This window comes from Cupressus sempervirens, chromosome 2, assembly GCF_028749045.1.
Source record: "Cupressus sempervirens isolate cs-2001-9-10 chromosome 2, ASM2874904v1, whole genome shotgun sequence".
Taxonomy (NCBI): Eukaryota; Viridiplantae; Streptophyta; class Pinopsida; order Cupressales; family Cupressaceae; genus Cupressus; species Cupressus sempervirens.
The window spans coordinates 43,435,276-43,455,465 of NC_143119.1; the positions used below are offsets into that span (position 1 = coordinate 43,435,276).

Genomic DNA, 20,190 nt, shown 5'->3' on the forward strand with positions numbered 1-20,190 from the left:
TTTAAAATAAATAATTTTCCCATGCAAGATGCTTCTGCATCAAACTCCCCAGGTAGATAGAAAAGTGTGTCCCACACTTTGACGCCAAAAGAAAGATATAAAACCATCTTCATCTTCACCAAAGGTTTCCACGCTTTTTTTTTTTTTGATGCATGATGCTCTTGCATCCGACTTCCATGGTAGGAAAAATTTTGTGAATATGGATTCACAAAATGAAGTAGCCACTGTTGACATTTTTTTTTTCTCTTCCTCCAACACATAGCTGGAACAAGTATCCGATGCCAATATATTTCCTTCTTTCTTCTTTTCTAACACCTGGCTGGAACAAGTGTGTTGCTGAAAATTCCCCTTCGCAATGAACTCTATCCAAGTATAACTCTTAGCCTCATCCAATCTTGTTGAATTAATCATACTTGTAATAAACCCAGCAACACCATACCAATCTTTCTTCGTATACCATACATCACAAACAAGATCCTCATGAAAACCATCATTAATATCTTTCAAAATCATATCAAAGACAACATCCCATGATTCATAAGAATTTACCTCTTTCATGTCTTCATCTTTGATTTCTTCTTCTATGTTTTCAACAAAGCATGTAATAACTTCACTTTCTTGATCTCCAACTAAGGCACTATATGTTTCCTCCATTGCTTCAATCTTCAAATCATCTTCTTCTACTTTTGGCATATAAATCTGGTTATCTTCATGCTCTTCCTCTTTTCTTTCATCTTCTTTAGGTTCACAAATAATTTTCTCTGCATCCTCTTGCTCTTCTTTTGGACCACATGTCTGAGACTCCACTAGGTCTTCTTTCTTTTCCGCATCCAAGGAATTATCAACATCCCTTTTCTAGTAATGCGCTCTTCGTTTCCGCAACTCAACTTCTAATTCATTCACTTGCTTCTGCAAATCCAAAAATATTTCTTCTTGCATTCTCCTTCTAAATCTCTCAAGTCCAGGAATCCTCAGAATCCATCCAATCACAAAAGTTATCTTCTTCTTTCTCTTCTCCATACTCAAGTCTATATAAGACAAATCTTGTGCAACACAAGAACCTTGTGCAAACTGCCTCACAATTGGCGATCTATCTACACAATCAAAAACTTTTTGACAAACTTCACCCAACTCATGGTTCTGGTGCAAACTGCCTCACGTTCGGCGATCTGTCCGCACGCTCAGGAACTCCCGCTCTGATACCACTTATGAAGGGCCAACACCGCCCTTACAAACTCACAACCAAGATCACAACAATATGGAGATAGAGAGATGACAAAATGCTTCATAAAACATTCATTAATACTTGAAATTCATTACAATATTCTCCAAATGGAAAAACTCCAAACTCTTATAATATAAGAGAACTTTCTCACTAAGGGCTTCCAACTAAAAGAGCTTACAACAAAAGAGCTTGTTCGCTACACCATGAGAGCTTCCTTACAAGAGATTACGTTCGAAGAGCTTATATTTTCCGAACTTGATTACAAATGATAATAAGCCTTGCTTAAATAGGCACTTCTAACCCAAGACATTACAAACTGATGCATGACGTTTTCCTATTTTTCAATTTTTTATTATTTTTCCTTCTATTTTCGTCACTTTGTCTCTCCTCCACAATTTTTTTTTTCCCTTTTTTTTTTTGTTTTTTTGTTTGGTTAATAAATAATTTTTCCATGCAAGATGCTTTTGCATTAGACTCCCCAGGTAGATAGAAAAGTGTGTCCCACACTTTGATGCCAAAAGAAAGATATACAACCATCTTCATCTTCACTAAAGGCTTCCACATTTTTTCTCAGAAAATAAAATAAAATGCGTGGAAACCTTTGGTGAAGATGAAGATGGTTGTATATCTTTCTTTTGGCGTCAAAGTGTGGGACACACTTTTCAATCTACTTGGGGAGTTTGATGCAGGAGCATCTTGCATGGAAAAATTATTTTTAAAAAAAAAAAAAAAAAAAAAAAGAAGAAAAAAGAAAAAAGAAAAATTGTGAAAGAGAGAAAAAGTGATGAAAATAGAAAGAAAATAATAAAAAATAGAAAGTAGGAAAAAAATGAGAAAAAGAGAAATTCCTATTTTCAATGCGCATAGGGGGCGTGAATAAAAAGAAAAAAGAAATAGTTGGCATTCCATTTATCGAGGTGTGTAGGTGGCATCTTAAGAAGTTTGTGGAAAGTTCATTAAATTATATATTTAATATTTGTTGGGTGCTTAGTTGTATTTAGGTGGGAATTTAATATTTATTTAAAGGAAGTTGTATTTACCTTTTATCCCACATTGGTTGTGTTTGTAATGTCTTGAGTTAGAAGTGCCTATTTAAGCAAGGCTTATTATCATTTGTAATCAAGTTCGGAAAATAGAAGCTCTTTGAATGTAATCTCTTGTAAGGAAGCTCTCAAGGTGTAGCAAACAAGCTCTTTTGTTGTAAGCTCTTCTAGTTGGAAGCCCTTAGTGAGGAAGTTTTCTTATATTATAAGAGTTTGGAGTTTTTCCATTTGGAGAATATTGTAATGAATTTAAAGTATTAATGAATGCTTTATGAAGCATTTTGTCATCTCTCTATCTTCATATTGTTGTCATCTTGGTTGTGAGTTTGTAAGGGTGGTGTTGGCCCTTCATCAGATTTACAAACATACAATGAAGTATGCACTCAGTAAAGAAATTTATAAAATATAGTCAAGTCTATCTTGTGAGATTTATAAAAGACTGTCAAGTCTACTTTGTGAAAGGATTTAATTGATCTGTACTAACTCCAACAGGTTATAACTTCTTCAAACACCAAAGTTCTTTATACTTTAGTTGTTTGACATTGCGTTAAACACTTTGCAAGCAAGCTCTGATACCACTGTAATATCCCTTGGGCTTATAGGTCTAAAATGTGCTTTGAGTGACACAAGGAATATTGTCAAATGCTACATGTGCAACCTTCCCGCTTGCTGGTCTAATGTTACCAGTCTGATATGTACTTAAAAATAATTGTAGGTGGCTTCTAATGCTTGAGAATCAACACATCAAAATGTAAATAATGCTCTGATACCACTGTAATAACCCTCCTCAAATTTGCTCTCAAAAATGTTGATTGAAGGCTCAAAGAATTTTGTCAAACAATTTACATGCAAGGGGCATATGACTGATATAGTATTTCAGCTTGCTTTAAATGACTCTTTCTTCAATTTGCATCAATGAGAATCTTGTGCTAGAAGACTCAAAATGGACTACACAATGACCTAACATGAATGTGCAACTTATTCTAACAATATTCAATGCATATATGTGACTAAAACTACTTGCAATATGCAGCTACAACAACTAGTAAGTTTGAAAAACACTTGGGATGTAAAATTATAACATTATTTATGCCAAAAGAAGAACCTACATCCAATTGACATTTTTGTCAAACAATTGGCATGCAAACTAATAAGCTGATTATGAATGAAATGAACACCTACAGCCAATTGGAATTTTTACAAACAGTTGGTATGCAAACTAACTAGCTGATAAATAATAATATTGAATTGCTCAAATGACACCAGCAACTATTATCTCCTTAATTGCAATGAAATTTCTAATACAATGCTCATGAAATATGCCCAAGACTTTGTTGGCATTTACATAGATTACAAAAATGATAATGTTGGTATAATGTACACCTACAACTGAAACTTATAACACCTAAAAAAGAAATACTAACAAAGGAACCTGGTTGTAGATGGCTGTAATAATTTTCTTCAATGCTGCCCCTTCTGCTTTGCTTTTTTCGATCTGCTTTTTCCACTTGCTTTTTTCTGGATTTGCTTTTCTCATTTTGCTTTTTCAAACTGCTTTTTCAGATCCGCTTTTTTGGAACTACTTTTTCGGATCCGCTTTTTCGAACTGCTTTTTCATATTGCTTTTTTCGGAGCTGCTTTTTCGGATTGCTTTTTCGCCGGCTTTTTTCAGTTCTGCTTTTTCGGTCTGCTTTTTCAGACTGTTTTTTCAGACTGCTTTTTCGGTTCTGCTTTTTCGGCCTGCTTTTTCGGCTTTCCTTTTTTGGACTGCTTTTAAAAAAAAAAATCAAACCCTTTTGAACTGAAGTAGAAACTTCCTCAAGATATGCAATTAAAATTCCTTCAAACAAATCCTCTAGATGTGTGCCCTTGGCCACAGTTATGCTCAGCTTGAGATAGCTGGATACTATCTCCAGAGTGCAACCCTTCAGAAGGTCTTTCACTTCCTCAGTTATGCAATCTCTTGAGAGGTATCGTTCTCAAGGATTATGCTAAATATTTGTAGACCTAAATGGTGCCACAAATGCTCAAAGAGAATGTAGTTGAATTATGAAATTCTGTCTGTCCAAATGAGTGTCCAAGCCCTCCATTTATTCACTTTTCTAAGAAGTTACTAAGAACTTCTAGAAGCATCCATTATAAAATCCCATTATAATGCACTTTTATAATTAAATAACTTTATAAAATAAAAAGTGCAATCTCAACTTAAAATTATAACATGTAGGCTGCGTATAAAAAGTAATGATAAAATAATATCTCCAAGAGCATAATAAACCATACAATCCTCAAATAAACGCCAGAATGACTCTCTCATCACAACCACTAGTTTATGAGAGTCCATGGTAGACTAATCCGGCATGCAAAATGATGTCAGCCAAAATGGGGACATTACGTGATCCACTTGTTAGAATAAAATAATGGCTAATCTCTTATCTAAAACTTGGTTTGCCGAGTGAGATTCTTTTGAGTGTAATGATCACCTTGTTGTGATAGATGAATCTTTGCTGCTCCTTATAGTATTGTAACCTTTGTACTTCATATTTTTTGTTCTTCTCTGCTTGTTACATTACTTCTATAGTATATAGTGGATGTGATACAATACATTACATATATACCAATCCAAATTAGAATTCAACAAAGTCAGCTATAATACAAGTTTACACAAAATACACAAAGGCGACCCAAGTGCAAGGACTCAAGTTCTAAAGACTATCTTGTTAAGGTTCTGATACTCAACATCTACTATCAATGATCGAAATCATCGTGCATTTGGTAGTCATAGAAGCTCGGTCCATACTGATCACTTCCAAGTAGTCTGAAGTCGGTCTGCACTGGTGACTCGGTGAATACTGTGAAACTTAACATATAAATTGAATCACTTGATTCGCACCACATAGCTTGGTCAATGCTATCACAACGAGCTCGATATAAACTAAATCACTTGGTTCACACTGAGTGGCTCGGTCAACACTGGATTCACATCATTGTAACTATGAACTTGGTAAGCACAACACAACTCACTTTGCACTGAGCAACTTGACATGCACTGAGATGCTTAGTTTACATCGTTGATCACCAACTTGGTAGAAACTGCTTGGCACAAACTGAATATTATTCCTTGAACTCGATAAAAGCCTAAATGCTTGGTTAACATAGTTTATTGTGCAATACGCTTGGTAGATACTATCTATCTAAATAAGTGTGTGTTAATAATAACAAACATAATGTAATGTCAATAGATGATTCAAAGCTTAGTACCTTTGTGATCTCTATTCTTCTCTTGGTTCTTCAATCTAAACATGAATCCCCTTATCTATCTCAAATAAGTTTCCATGTTTTGTAATCTAATTCTTAAATTTTCACTTTCAACAATCTTTTTAATCTTAATCACAACATATGTAAGCTTTACTTTTAGTAAAAATAAATAATAAATATACCTTCATCACTTCTAGGATCAAACTTTCCCATTTCACCATCTCTTTTGATATAGCATTTTCTTCCAAAGATTCCAAATTACTTTATTTGTAGATACATGACCAAACCAAAGTTCATAAGATTTTTTACCCGCTCCTTGCCTTATTTTAACTATGTTCAAGGTGTATAATAACATAATTAATGCTTATATCCAATGTGCATGTGCTACATTACCTTCAAGAAATATCACTCTTTTTGTGTCACAAATAGTTATGATTATTCTCTCTACTACACTATTTTATTATAGTGTCTTAGGGGCTAAAGTTTGTTTATGAATACCACACCTCACAATATGAATTGGATTTATTAGATGTAAACTCTCCTCCTCTATTATATTTTAAACATTCTATCTTAATTCCAAATTTATTTTCAACTTTATCTTTAGAGATCTTGAACTCATCAAATGCCTCAAATTTATCTCTTAAAAAATAAATGCACATCATTTTAGTGCAATCGTCAGAAAAAGGAATAAAATACTTCTCACCAAAGAATGTTCTTGTCTTAGTAGGACCACATATATCTGTGTGTGCCAATTCCAACTTCCTTGTAGCAGTAAATTATTTTCTCCGAAATGCATTCCTCAATTATTTTTCCATTAGACATTCCTTAAACATCATGTTAGTTGGATTCATAACCTTAGGTAGATCTCTGAATGCATTAGAATTACTGGTCTTCAATATATTATCAAATTTTATATGTTAAAACCTTCTATGTCATAACCAATTATCATCAACTTTTGAAAAAATACGAATTACTTCAAAAATATTTAACTAAATTACATTACCTTTGGTCTTAACACCAGTTGCAATCTCATTCCTTGATTTATCTTTGACTAAACATTTTCTATTTTTTAATTGTAAATGGTAACCCTTCTCTACACACTATCCAAAACTTAGCAATTTTTGTTTGAAGCCATCAAAAAATAAGATATCATTTGTGTTAGTCTTACCATCAAGTGTGATAGAACATTTTCCTTTTATCAAGTAAGGTGTATTATTACCAGATTTGACACCTTTGCCATACGTTTTTAGCTCAATAAACCTGTCTTTTTAACCTATCATATGATGTGAACATCCATAGTGTATAATCCAATTTGATTTCTTCTCTATGTGTGAAACTAATGCTTTTTCTTCCTTAACATGATTCTCATCTCTAACTGCAACAAATCCTATTTCATATTCATTATCACAATCCTCAAAGTTGATTCCCTTAATTTCAATCTTATCATCACTAACATTAAGACATTCCTTAGGAAATTATGACTTGTAGGGACTATGTTTAACCTTATTTTCTCTAGTAATACATCTTGATGCAAAATGACCAAGGGTAAAAGTACAAATGCATGTCACGATGAAGGACATCTAAAGTTGTCTTGGTCAAATTCATTTCTCCATAAAAAACTCAACTTTCGTCAAAAATAAAATAAAATACCCTTTTATAGATCTCGAAGTTAAGATCATCATCATATAAATTTCATAGTTTTTTGATTAGTTATGTTATAATTTCAAAGTATTGCAAGTAGAAATTTTTGCATTTGGGAAGATGCTACTTAAAATATAGAAAAAAGTAAGTTATGTCAAAAGAATTAAAATCTATATTTAGCACACGAGGAGAGAGTCATCTTCATGAATATGTTATTTTCACCAAAAAGGTGTAGATTTGATAGACAAATTTTGATGGGAAAAAGAACTACTGATTTATGATAAGTTCGACTCTGAGTACTTATAGTGGAAAAGTACACTATCAAAAATTATTATTTTTCACTAGCTATACATGTCATCTATAAAATATTTTAAATTAGAGTAAAAAAATATATTTTCATATGCTTGTTTGGCAGGAACTACACCCCATATTTTCAACAATTAAAAAAAGAACTTCAAAAATAAAATAAAATGCAAAATTTATTGCTCATTTTTTTTCAAAATTTATAGGCATAAACTTCATTCAATTTTATGTATTTCATCAATCTACATCATCTTAAAAATTTAAATAAAAATACTACTTTTATGTCATTTAAGTTGAACAATTTGCATGTTGTCATCCTTTTCCTTTATAAAAGTGTGACACGAGTTTGAACTTTTACCCCCAATTTTATTGCATGAATTTTAGATTAAAATTAATATTCATTTAATTATCCTCTTACCTCTTTGCTACTATCTTTAAATGAAGTTTCATCTTTAGGTAAAGAATATTTGAATTGAGTAATTTCAAAATCTTGTGACTTACCAATTAGCATCTCCATGTTGAATCCATTGGTTTGAGAAACTACTTAATAACATTGACACTTCGGATATTTTCCACTCGACCTGTGCTCGCTTCCTTGTTGACTTGAATGTTTCTAAAGGTCTTCCTGAGGCGGTCTATTTGGATTCTCCGAGGGGGTCTTGGTCTCAAATGTTGGATTTCGAGGGAATCCCTTTTCGTTGCAGGAAATGCCACTTGACGGGTCACGTTGCTGCTCGTTGTATAGCTGGGAAATCCAAACCCAGGCGTTCCCCCTCTTGGTGGACTGGGGCCTCCTCTGAGCATTATACGGTGAAACAATCCTCTGTTGCTCCTGCGGTTTCAGAGTTTGAGGCTAGTGTTCCTTTCGTGCTAGTGGTTGTGGAGGTTGCTTTGGCGTCTCATCCTGTGGATTCTGTGGCTGTGGGCAGCATTCTTTCCAAGCTAGTGGTTAAGGATTTGATCTCTACCCCTGCTTCGGTTGACCCTCCTAGGCGTCAATTGTCGTTTGTCTCTCATAGGGTGTTTTCTAAGGCCTCTACCTCCCCTTGGTTCCAGGGGTCTTTGTCCTCTGAGGATTGGGTGACCGAGGCAGCGAAGTTTGAGGACGATTGGATTGCGGTTAAAGGGAAGAAGGCTAAGCCTTCTGCTCCCCCTTTAGATATGACCCTTCGGTCGCGTAAGGGTAACCTCATTTTAAAAGGATAATCTTTTGTTCCCTTATGCTGACTGGTTCTTCTGGGTTGGTGTTATGGTCTTGTCTCTGGTTTTCTGGTATCTGGTTTGGATAGCCTTCCTGGCTGCTTTGCTCCAGTCTATTTGTCCTTTCAGATTCCAGAGTTTTTGATTAATTTTACTGGTCATATCTGCTGGTTTCAGGTCCCTGCAAAACCTAGTTTAGTTGTTTGGCTGGTTTCAGGTCCTTTTAATACTTGGTTGTGCTTAATGGTTTATCTTTCTCTTTGATGTAATGGGTTTCAGGGCCCCTTCAAAACCTACTTTTACCTTAATCTAAAAAAAAACATTGACTTTATTCTCATTAGATGGTGTCAAATATCTGAGAATTTTCTACACTACCTCATCCTTAAGTATTATTCATCCTGTGCTGTTTACCCCTATTGCAATCTTTGTGATCATTTGTACATAAGATTTGACGATGTCATCTTCTTGAATGTTGTATTAAAATTCCTTATTTTCCTTATATGTGAATGAAGATAGCTCACTCTCATATTTGATATCAATCTCATACATAACGAGTGTTCAATAATGAACTCCATATGAATCAAATGTGTTACCAACTTATTCTTCTAGTTGTCATAATCATCTCCATCAAATTTAAGACTCATTCTTGTAAGTCATTGCAGATGTCCTCAAGATTCTAAGCTTCTATGATTAATTAAAAACTTATGAAACTAATCACCAAGAATTAAAAAAAATGTATAACACTAAGAGACCATACACCGTAACATATTGATTTTTGTTCTCAAAGAAAAACCTTGATCAAAGGGAAAGCCCTGATGAGGATGATGCCCATGAAATAGTCTACTAACATGTAAGTTCCTTGTAAAAAGATGTGATCTAGTTAGGAGTCAAATATCGTACATTTAGTAGAACATACCTTATTAAAGTAAATATCCCTTTTAGGAGACCTTGAGCCCTTTTTATAAGGTTCTAACTATATTAGGAGTTGATGAGAATAAAAGGCACACTGTTTGATCTCACAGCTAAAAGGATGAAGGATTAAACCACATTTACAAAAGGATAAAAAATCCAACAATGTGAACTGATTGATATGCAACTTACCAAAATATCTCCTTTGAAGTCCACTAGGATGATAGATTCCACTCATACCTCTTCTCAAATCACCCAACAACTTATCATCTCTTCTTTGACAATCCAACATCAAGGCTCACATCTATACTTATCATTCCATACATCTCATTCCTCATAATAACTTTTATATATATACCAATTATAAATAATTAATTAAGTTAGGCTATTAGGGCTTCCTTGATGTACAAATAACTACATATAACCATTATAAGGTATACATGCATTATCAAGAAATTATACAATCATTACATGAATTGTTCTACATGATACAATAAGAATTTAACATTTTCCAGTACCATTTCACATGCTACAATGATCTAGTCAATTGCCAGTAGAATACATTGCATATTACACATATGTATTCTTTATAGAGTACAATATATGCACACAAACAAGTCTTTTATCACCTTCCATGCTCTTCAACATTGGTTCCTACTCGCCATCAAGATATAACAAAAATATTGCATCCGCATCTGGCATATTTTATTTCTCACTGGTTTGCTACTATTTTTCACAACACAAATTGTAACTCATCTATAATATTAAATAAAATACAATGAACATTGACATGATGTATATAATCCTTCTACACAAATGTAAGTTCATGTGTCCAAATCTATTGACTATTGCTTACACTGAACTTATGTTGGCATCAACGATAAAACCAATTATTAATACAAAACTTCTACAAAAATCTAAGTACCAATAATCTCTACTATTTCCAACAGTTTAATCATTTTACCTTGAAATCACAAGTCCTAGAACTAGATCTTCATTAAAGGACATGATGAAAGAAGGTAATTAAAGAATTTTCTATTGAAAATATAAGGTAGGCAAGGTTACTGAGAAGGGAAGGGTGAATCAAGAACCAATAAAAATTTATCTTACTTCACTAATTAATCCTTCATATAATATTCTAATCTAATTTTATGCATGAAACAATTAAATTAAATAAAAATTTATAACACTTTGACATAAGAAATGTTGATCCAGAAACCTTTCAATGAGAAAGTAAAACTAGGTTGGGGATGATATCCATAAGCTTTAGTATTGTAATATAAAGTTAACTTGTTAAGGCTTACAATTGACCATTTCTAGTGATATGCCCTATTAGGAGCAATAAGGACTATGAGGTCCACCTTGTCAAAGGATTTACAAACATACAATGATCTATGCACTCGACTAGGAGGAGATTTAGTAAAGATTGTTAAGTCTACCCTATTAAAGGATTTGGTTGATGCACACTTATTAGGATGAACCACTGGCTGATCTTTGATTTGCAACTCTAATTTGTTGGTTGAGATTCCTTGTATTACAATAATCACCTGACTGTGATAGATAAATATTTATTATCCCTTATACTATTTGTAGCCTCCTTCAATTTTCACTTATTCTCATCATACACTCTTCAATTCTCTTCTTTGGATATGATACAATAATGTATTACATATATACCAATCTAATTTATAACTTATTGGAGTCAGCTACAATACCAATTTCATCATAATTCATAGGGTCAGCCCAACTACTATAGCTTGGGTTCTAAAGACAAACTTAGTGATGTTCTGATACATGGAAAACACTGTCAACACTCGACAATCTTTGGCACTCAGTTGAACTTTGAAGCTCAATCCATACTAATCACTTCCAAGTAGCTTGCACTGAGTCAAGACTATGTGACTCAGTGAACTCTAAGAAACTCGATAGCAACTAGATCACTTGGTTGACACTACATGACTCGGTCAACACTAAATCCACTTTGTTAACCCTGTGAGCTTGGTAGAGACTCTTGGACTTGGTTAACACTATAGAGCTCAGTTTACACTATGATCTTCTTCACTTCCACTAACTGGCCTGGTAGCCTCTGTTATTCTTGGTTTGCATTGAACCTTGTTTCTGAAGCTTGGTAAACACTGTGTAGCTCGAAAAACATTGCAAACTGACTTAGGTGCTTGGTAGATACTGTATTCTGACTACTTAGCTCAGGAGCAATTGAATCACTTGGTTAACACTACAAACTAAATGATAAGCTCAGTAGCAACTATAGAGCTCAGTAGCAATATAATCAATTGTCTAAGTGTTGAGACACTAATAGACAAATTAACCTTTATATCAACAATCTCCCCCTTTGGCATTAGTGATAAAAACACTTATCAAAACAAAAATATGATCATTCAAAACTGTAAGTCAAAACTTCCTTTTCCATCATTCCACGTCTTCAACTTGGTTTTGACTTCTATTTGCTATGGCTTGGTAACATACTCTTATTTTATAATTTTTCAAAATTTCTTTTGTAAAGGTATTCCTTGCTGATTCATACTATACTATACTGCTCCCCCATACATATATCTCCCTTATATATAAACAATATAGTATACTTCTCCTCCTTTACATATTATATACACTACTCCCCCTTTTTGACATAAATTCCAAATGTTTATAATAATTATATGTTAATACCAAAATGTGACAAGAACTCATAATGTACCTTCAGAATAAGTACAATCATCTTGTCCCAATTTTCCTATAGTGCCTTTCTTGCATGCAATACAATCTAAACTTCTACTGATAATTTCATCATGTGATCAGCTATGGATAAGTTGTTATCATGGATGAGTGTCTTTGCATGTGCAATATGTTTTTGAAATGCATCCATGTTTGGAAGAATCATGCCTTCGATTTCTACAAGCATGACCTTGATCCTATCTTCTGCCTTCAATAGTTCTGCCTATAGATTGGTCAGATATCTAATCTTTGTATAATGTGTAGAGGAATGGCTTGGGTCAAGTGATAGTTGATGTGCACTTGCCTTCATGTCTTCATCTATCTTGGATAACTTCTCCTTGATATCCTTGATGTCATCAATGTTAACCTCATATTCTAGAGGTTTAACCAATGCCACTCTAGGTTTGACTATTTGAATGTATACTTTGTCACAGTCCACCATGAAACATATATCATCCTAGTAATCTTCAACAAGTTTCTTGGAATCCTATATCTATTATTCATTTTCTCCTTGAATGTTTCAAAGTAGTTATCCATGATAATTAAATTTTTTCACCCATCTCTGCTATATACTCATTAATCTAATACAAAACAGGAATATCTTTCCTCCATACTACTTTACCTTTGGAAGATTTATGAGTAGAGAAGAATAAACATGTTATAAGAGATCCAAACTTACATGGATTATTCTTTGATCCTCTGATGCTCTCCATATTCTTGTTGAATTGATTCAACAAAAACTCAGCAAGGTTGAAGGATACATTATTCTTTACAACCTTGTAATTCAGATCGACATCTTCACATGATCTATTATTTAATCTTCTTGTACTGTAAATCTTATGTGTAATGGTATGGATGACAAATTTCAGTTCCATGTTAGTTACACTGCTAATCTTTATTCCTCTTCCATCCCACAAGGAAAGAGTTCTCTTTCATGGTTCTACCTAACCTTGGGTTTTAGTTGTCTTTTCATTGTTAAGCATTGGGAGTCCAGTGATCTTATGAATCATTTTCTTGGTTATTTGAATATGTTGCTCCAACCATAACTGCCCATTATGTACATGGCTCAAAATATATCTCATTTATTTGACCTAGAAGCCTCTTGGCATATGAGAGATATGAGTCAAGCCCTTGGTTTCCAAATGTTGATGTTTGGGTTTCAATGCATCATCCACACATAATTCCTTGAATTCTTCATTCATTTATAGGGTTTCAAGTTGTTGGATTGACAATGATAAAAAGAATAGATGTATGCAAGAGTAATACCTTAGGCAGAATTTGTGATTGTACACCAACTGGGTCAAGCACCTCTCCAATCGTTGGACTCAACTTGAAGTTTGGTGTGTTGTAATCAACTCCATGAACCAACATTTCAAACCCTTTCTTTTCTTTTCTTCTCGAAGATGCCATGCTCGGTAGGGTTTCTGAAAACTTCAAAAATCCTTTAACAACAAATGCTCAAATCGCTTGGGGGATCTAAAATCGGTCTGCACTAATAGCTCTAGAAATTTGCAATGAAGACAATGCCTTTGATTCCTTTCTTTTAACAAATTTCCACCTTTCAATCACCATTAATGTTTTGTACTTCATACTCACTTGGTGACAGACTATTCTCCACTCGGTTTAGTGTTTAATACTCAAGAGATATCTACAACTTGGTAGAGTCTCCATCACTCGGTATGGACTATCAACTAGAGTCTGCAACAATATGTAACCCGACCTTTCTTGGTAAGGTCCTGTGACCCAACCTTACTTAGTAAGGTCTTCTGCTTTTCATCATGCTTGGTGATCCCTATGCATCTCGAATGCTGATTGGATCAGTCTTTCTACTGGCTGGAACTGATGTTAGATTACTTCCTTTGAATCATAGTTCCAGTGAGATCTATAGGGAACTAAGTTGAAGTTTTTGGACCACCCAAATAATTGACTTGGGTGTCATTCACTTCATGATTTTGGTTTTCATTCTCTAGAGATTTTAGTGCCCATTGTTTTCTCATTTTCTTTCTTATATTGTTAGCTTTGGCTTTCTTTTCATCTTCAATTCTACCTGTATTGATATAGTTCTTGGAAAGATGTCCAAGTTCTGTATAGATAAAACATCTCTTTTTAGTGTCACTTTTTCTCATATGATGTTTGACACAATTTGCTCCAATGTGCCCAAATTCACCACAGTAGTGACATCTGCACCATGTATTGTAATCCCATCCAAATATTGCTTTCACAATTTGTTTTATTGGGTTCCACTGCTTGGTTTTACATTCTAAAGATTTTTGTCCTTGTTTCTTGCAATTATGACATTTACCTTCAAACTTAGGTTTTTCTTTACATTCACTTGCTCTATGACTGTGCTTATTACCTATAACACTTTACATTAAATTTTGCTTTACCATTATTCCAACATTTATTTGATGTATGACCTATCTTACCACAATGATTGGAAGTAGGTCTTTGATTCTTTTGAGCTCCTTTCTTAGATGATTCACCTGCTTCTATGTATCCTATTCCAACTTTTTCTTTGTGTCTATATTGACTTTATTCATTCAATTGATTCATGCTTTCTTGAGATTTCATTATTCTTTCATAGGTTTTGTTTTTAGTGTTGAGATCATTCTGTAATCTTTCATTTTTTGACCTTAGATTCATAAGTTCTTCATTTGCATTAGTGAGTTGATCAATGAAGTCTTCTTGTTGAAGGGATAGATGTTGAATTTCATTGTTCTTTCCTTCTATCTCTTCTTTAGTTTTGTCATTTTCTTTCATGACTTCACATAATCTCACTAATTGGATTTCTTGTTCTCTTTCCATCTTTCTAACTTCTTCTTGAAGATTGGAATTCTTTTCTAATATATCTTTGATTGCTTCATTAGCTTCATCTAAATTATTTCTGGATATATATCTTCAATTATTTCTTCAACGTAGAGATTCTCATTCATTTGTACTGCAAGATCTTTTCTTCTTTTCAATGTTTGAGAGAGTTGCTCATTTTCTTTCTTTAGTTTCCTAATGGCCAATTCAAGATCCAAATTTTTATTGTCAATAGCCTTATCTAGTCTGTATATCTCCATTGCCTCTAATCTTTTCTCAGTTTGTTAAACTTTTTATGTGAGAACTTGACTAGATTTGATACCAATTGTTAGAAATATAAGGTATGCAAGGTTACTGAGAGGGGAGGGGTGAATCAAAAACCAATAAAACTTTATCTCACTTCACCAAATAATCTTTCATATAATATTTTGATCTAATTGTATGCATGAAAGAATGAAAGTAAATAAACATTCATAACACTTTGACACAAGATATGGTGACCCATAAACGTTTCAATCAAAAAGTAAAACTGGGGTGAGGATGATACCCACAAGCTTTAGTATTGTAGTATAAAGTTAACCTATTAAGGCTTACAATTGATCGCTTCTAGTGATCTACCCTATTAGAAGCCATAAGGACTGTGAGATCCACCTTGTCAAAGTATTTACAAACATACAATGAAGTATGGACTCGGTTAGGAGATGTAGAAAAGACTGTTAGGTCTACCCTATTAAAGGATTTGGTTGATGCACCTATTAGGATGAACCAATGGCTGATCTCTAATCTGTAACTCTAATTTGTTGGTTGAGATTCCTTGTATTATAATAATCACCTGACTGTGATAGATAAATATTTTTTGTCCCTTATACTTCTTGTAGCCTTCTTCAATTCGCACTTCTGCTGATCATACACTCTTTACTTCTCTTCTTTAGATATGATATAATGTATCACATATATACCAATCCAATTTATAACTTACCAGAGTCAGTTACAATACTAATTTTATCATAATTCACAAAGTTGGCCCAAGTATTAAAACTCGAGTTCTAAAGACAAACTCGGTGTTGTTCCGATACATGACAAACACTGTTAATGCTCGATAATCATTGGCATTCAGTTGAACTTTGAAGCTTGGTCCATACTAATCACTTCTAGGTAGCTTGAACTCGGTCAACCTTGTGTGACTCGATGAACTCTAAGAAACTCAGGAGAAACTGGATCACTCAATTGACACTACATGACTCAGTCAACACTAGATCCACTTTGTTAACCGTATGATCTCAGTAGACACTATTGAACTTGGTTAACACTATAGAGCTCAATTAATGCTATGATCTTCTTCACTTCCATTGACTGGCTCGGTAGTCTCTACTACACTCAATTTTCCCTAAACTTTGTCTCTAAAGCTCAATAAACACTATGTAGCTTGACAAACATTGCAAACTAACTCACGTGCTTAGTAGACACTGTATTCCAACTACTTAGCTTAGGAGCAATTGAACCACTTGGTTAACATTGCAAATTGAATGATAAGCTTGGTAGCAATTGTAGAGCTCATAGCAATGTAACCAATTGACTAAGTGTTGAGTCACTGATAGACAAATTGACCTTTATGTCAATTTGTTCTAAGTGAGTAGTTACTATTTTGTCCTTTCTATATTTTTTTTTTTGTAACTAGAATATGTATGTTAGATGAAAATGTGACATATTTCTCCTCTAGGCCTTAGCTTCTTTTACTATCCTTATTTCTATAAAAGGGTAATCGAGGTCAAGAGATAAGGGCCAACATCTTTTCAGTAGAACTTTATTTTTGAGTTTGTTAGTCCAACAAAATTTTATGGAGTTCTAAGAAATTTTGTAAACATTCAATGGAGCAAACAAAAGTATTTAGTGTTATTATGTTGAAAGTTTTGATTGAGTCTGATTATGTCTCTCATTATATATCAAGAGTAACATTAAACATAATGAGATTACATATTTCTGGCTTATTTATCTCAAGGGTGTGAATCTTATGCATTTTGTTCTAATTTGATCAAGGATCTTATTAAATCAATACATTATTATGATATATTTGTTTGTATTCATGATTTAATTCAAGGAACTAATTAAAGTGATAAGATACTAATGACAGATTCATTGGGTTTACTCAAGGACTTTGATAAGTAGTCTTGGTCATATATATACTTGTAAAAGGGTATGCCTCAACAAGGAGCATTTTGTGAAAGGGTATGCCTCAACAAGGCTAACCCAACTTCTTGGGAAAAATGATTGAAGATCTCAAAATATGAAAATAGGAAGACCTACAACTAAAGTCAAGTTTAGTAGAAAATTAATGACTTACAAAATTAAACAAAATATAAGATAGATGAAAATGATAAATCTATAAAAATAAACATAGTTCAATTGATTGTTTGAACTATTTATGTTTAAATCTATATAATAAAACATTTTAAAATACTTCTAAAATATTCGTACAAAAGAACTATCAAATCAATTTCATAATATTCAAGATTACATTTGTTTCAAACAATCTAGTTTTTATTTATTTACATTGTTAGAGTAGCTGTTCAAGAAAACAACCCGCTGTGGACCCTCAATTTTGAGTTACAAGAGGTTCGACAATTTGAACAGCACTAAAACAAAGTCATTACATTATGAATTACATTTTAAGACTGTGTGTCTACAACACTTGGCAACTGCCTTCTTGCTGTAAGAAAAATAACTGCTGGAAGAAAAATTATAGCAGAGCAAAAAGAAAAGTTACATTGTGTGAACAAATTGGAGCAGCTGGAGGAAACTGTTGAGGGAAAGACGAGCAGTCACAAATGTGTCAGCCAATTACCGTTACAAATCCAATGTAATCCTTGTAATGTTGGAAACAATATTAAAAAGAGTTTAAAAATCACTAAAAATTCAATCTAAAAACTTAAAATTTGCTATGTTAGAAGGTAAGTCTAAGTCTAATGACTTAAGCTGACAGTCTTTTAACAATTCAAAACAATGTCCTAAGAAGAACACCCATCCCTTTGCAGCAAAGCAATTATCACATCCTTTCAAAAGCAAACTGATACAATTTTCACCATTTCTGAAGTCTCCATGAAATTTGTTGTCACAACTGATCTTCTCAATGTACTCATGTTTCCTTTCTAAATATTAATCTACATCTTACCTTTTAATTTCAAATGTTGCACCATTAATTCTTCACACATCTAAATTATTTTATACCCATCAATGACTATTAGTTGCATTTGAGCTTCAAATCACTGTCATCTAGTCAACATTTACCTGACATCACAGAAGTGTAAAGATAATTCAAAGTTGTTACTTCTTCATCCTTGGCTCGTTTCATTCATTCAATGCTTTTAGTAGTTGAATTGTACTTACATTATGTTTTATCCAATCTGCAACAGAAAATAGACATCAATCTGTTTTCTCCCTTTAGTGAGTCTTCTTCCATCCCGATGCTTGAGATAGCATACTGAACTTTCTTTGTCAAACCAAGTCCAAAATAAGCATGGTTTACCCCAGGGAAGGAAGGACAAAAACTATGTTGAAACTCTTAATGCATTGAAAAAGGAAGAGGAACATGAAACTTACAATATCAGGAATCCAAAAACCTGTAATATCTCTTTTCGGAACAGGTGAATAGTTTGATGTTAACAGCAGCAAAAATTTGATTAAAGCTGTGATATCCATGGAATTCGCTTCAAACCGCCTGCATGCTCTTTCCAATTGTATGAAAAGGTAATGGCCTACATTATTCAATCAACTGAATGGAATTTTTCATTTCGAAGGTTCGGAGGTTGCGTTGGAATTCTGTATAGTCAAGCCCCCAAAGAGTTGCAAATGGTTAGAGAATCATTGATGCTTGCATTGTCATCATCATTAGAACCCTGTTATAGTCAAAATTCACAAAGGGTTAGCAAATGATGAAATTAAGTTATTCTTAAGAAAATTATAATCTTTGAAGAACTTACATCAATATTTCTACTAGTACTGTTGTTGACACCGCCATCATCATGAGACTTTTGTTAAGTCAAGTCCAAAAAGGGTTAGCAAATGTCAGATTAATTTAATCTTAAGAAAATTAGAATATTTGAACAACTTACATGAAGACCTCTAGTAACATTGTGGTTGACATGGTCATCATCATCAAGCTCCTATTTTAATCAAATCCACAAAGGATTAGAAAATGGTCAGATTAAGTTATTCCTAAGAAAATTAGAATCTTTGAAGAACTTACATCAAGACAATGGAAAGCTGAACTTCTAGTAGTATTGTTTCTTATATAGTCATCGTCATGAGGTTCCTATTAAAAGTTCTCAAAGGTTAGTAGATAATCAAAAAGGAGAAAAACAAACATATTAGTTGTAACAATAGCATAACTTTTAAATCTTACTTTCTATTTGAACAAGACATTACAGACCTTTCAAGATTCTTACTTTTCTAATAAATAATATTAGCACAGTCCATTATCAACTCAACATATCTCTGATAAACTCATTCAAAAATGGAAATTAGCAAAGTCTAGATTAAGTTATTCTTAATAAAATTAGAATCTGTGAACTTACAACAAGACAATAGAGAGCTGAACTTCTAGTAGCATTTTTGCTTACATGGGCATCATCATCATGCTCCTATTATAGTCAAGTCTGTAAAAGGTTAGTAAATGCTCAGAATAAAATATTCCTACAAGAATTAGAATCTTTGCCGAACTTACGTCAAGACAATGGAGAGCTAAGCCTTTACTAGCATAGTTGCTTACATGGTCTTCATCATTAGACTCCTGTTATAGTCAAGTCCGCAAGGAATAGAAAATGGTTAGATTAAGTTATTCCTAAGAAACCAAAATGTTTGAAGAAGTTACATCAAGAAAATAGAGGGCTGAATTTCTAGTGGCATTATTGCTTACCTGGTCCTCATCATCAGATTCCTATTTAAAGTCCACAAAGGTTAACAAAGAGACAGACAAAGTTAGTCTAAATTGTAACAAAACATGTTAGTTGTAATATTAGCATAACTTATTTCAAAATTCTTGCTTATCTAATAAAAAATATTAACATAGTCCAATATCAATCTGAC

General features: G+C 33.3%; 1 long non-coding RNA gene across 1 annotated transcript; it reads right to left on the reverse strand.

Moving 5' to 3' along the window:
* Positions 1–18,426: 18,426 nt before the first annotated feature.
* Positions 18,427–19,417, reverse strand: LOC149570980 (uncharacterized). Its single transcript, XR_016358382.1, has 5 exons — positions 19,352–19,417; positions 19,218–19,268; positions 19,086–19,133; positions 18,706–19,001; positions 18,427–18,595 (listed from the first exon to the last, which is right to left on the reverse strand). It is a non-coding gene; the product is annotated as an uncharacterized LOC149570980 (long non-coding RNA).
* Positions 19,418–20,190: the final 773 nt, after the last annotated feature.